The sequence below is a fragment of the Stegostoma tigrinum genome, chromosome 9, assembly GCF_030684315.1.
Source record: "Stegostoma tigrinum isolate sSteTig4 chromosome 9, sSteTig4.hap1, whole genome shotgun sequence".
In the NCBI taxonomy this organism is placed as follows: Eukaryota; Metazoa; Chordata; class Chondrichthyes; order Orectolobiformes; family Stegostomatidae; genus Stegostoma; species Stegostoma tigrinum.
Window position 1 is genome coordinate 96,170,031 of NC_081362.1, and position 2,476 is coordinate 96,172,506.

The window sequence follows — 2,476 nt, forward strand, 5'->3', positions numbered from 1 at the left end:
CCCTTGACCTGTCCATCCTCACTGGGCTGACCTATCTCGTCCCTACCTCCCCACCTACACTCACCTTTACTAGGTCCATCCCCGCCCCTTTAACTTGTCTGTCTCCACTCCACTTATCTTCTCCTCTACACATCTTTGATTACCCCCCCCTTCCCATTTATTTCAGAACCCTCTTCCCCCTCCCCTGTTTCTGATGAAGGGTCTAGGCCTGAAATATCTTTGGCCTGCTGTGTTCATCCATCTCCACACCTTGTTATCTCTGCTATCCCTGGTTTGTGTGTGTTCATGGGCTGATGTGCTGGTGTGGATTCCAGTCCAGCAAAGGTCACAGCTTGGGAATAGCAATTAGACACACCTCAGCAACAGGTAAGGAGAACACAGTAGTTCTTACACTCTGGGAGCCGGAAGCCCAGCAAACCAGGAGATCATCATTTATCTGATAGCTGAATAGGCAGAGAATGGAGGGTTACAAAGCATTAGAGGGGAAAGGTTTTTAATTTAGAAAAGCATCATTTGCCAATGCAGTCATGGTAGGCCTAAGGGCCTGTTCCTGTGCTGCACTGTTATTTGTTTTCTTGTTTAAACAGCCGCAATGTTTCACCATCGAATCTGCAAAAGTGGGATAGTGCAGGGGCTGGGGGCTGGTTCGCTTAGCTTTACGACATGCAGCAATATCAACAGTGCAGTTTCAATTCCCACACTGCCTGAGGTTACCAGGCAGCTCCAATCTCCTCAACCTCTACCTTCGCCTGAGGCATGGTGACGCACAGTTAAACCCCCACCAGCTATCTCTCTCTCTCTCTCTCTCTCTCTCTCTCTAAAGAGAGCAGCCCTCTGGAACTGTGGTCCTCTGAGAATCGGACAACTTTACATTGACCTTACTCTTCACAAACCCAAAGGCTGGTCCAGATATCTGCGACTAGTTTCACCATCTTTTCAAATGCTTAGTTGCTAATGAAGAAACCCAGATTAATTTGGGTTCTTTTCAAACAGAAATACATTTGGACTGAGAAAGGTCATCAATGAGGGAAGAGAGATAACAAAGTTTGGAGCTGGATAAACACAGCAGGCCAGGGGTCTAGGCCTGAAACGTCAGCTTTTGTGTTCCTAAGATGCTGCTTGGCCTGCTGTGTTCATCCAGCTCCACACTTTGTTATCAATGAGGGAAGGCATCCTTTTAAAGTTAATTTTGTTGTGACCAACCGAGAGAGGAATTGAATTTGGAAGAGGAATCAGTTCATCCTTTCTCACCTGGGACACAAACCGTTTGGGGCTATCACACCGAGAATTGAAACTAACTGGGGTCCGGTCTGAACACAATGTAAGCTGTGCAAACGGCATTGATGGATAAACAGGTGAACATGGGGCTGTAACCTCTGCAGGGGATTAAAACGTGGGAATGGAATGCAAGTTATGTGGGAAACTGCTGAAAATAATCATCACAGTAATTTGGAACAAAAGTGAACATTGCTGAAAAAGCATTAAATCCTCTGTTATTTCACTGTTGTGCAACTTTCTGACTGTGGTTCAGAGCTGTTTGTGCAGCCCAAGCAGTGTATCCAAAAATGCCAGTACTTAGTGAGGTGCTGGGGGAGGGCGTCACTGTCAGAGGGCTGCCTGTCGAAGGCAATGTTTCCCCAGGCCATGGCTGTCCTTTCAGGTGGGCAGAGTAGATTCCTAGTGGGCACTATTTTTGAAGAAAAGCAAGGGAGATCTCCCCAGTGCCTTGACTATTATTGATCCTCAATCAATAGATGATCTGGACATTGTGTCTTTGTTGTTGTGGAAGCTGACTATTTGTGAACTATCTGCATCATTCCTTGCATGGCCACAGTGACTGCACTTTTAAAGATATCCTTCATTGGTTATAAAGCGCCTTGACATTGCTGAGGATAGGAAGAGTGCAACTGAAGAAGAGTCTAGGCCCAAAAGATCAGTGTTCCTGCTCCTGCCTGGCCTGCTGAGTTCATCCAGCTCCACACCTTGTTATCTTAAGCTAAATAAAAGATCCTTTTTAGATCTTGTCTTGTTGAAGGGTGTGAGACTGGCGCATTGAACGTCTGCTCTCTCTATGGGTGAATGTTTCAGAATCTCCCAGCTCTGTAGTTTTCAGCAAGTTTCAAGACTCTTAAACTGTGTAATCCATCTCCTCTGGTTCTGGACAAAAGGTTGTGATTCAGTGAGCCACTGACTCATTGCAACAAACTGAGTTTCCAATGATTGAATTATATTTCACTTTGGCGAAAGGATAAGCAGCTTTGCTCTGCTACTTGCTGTGTTGGCTCCTGTGCAACAACTGCTCCAAATTTCACCCTGTGAAGATGAAATCTTTGTGGTTGATGTGTAAACCTCACTTTGCACTTAGGTTCTTGGTTAGGGCCCCGATTGGAGGGATTGTATTTCCTTTCCAGTTCAGAGTGACTGCCTGAATCAGAAAGAAACTCTGTCACTTCCTCTTTGACACATTGCACGCTGG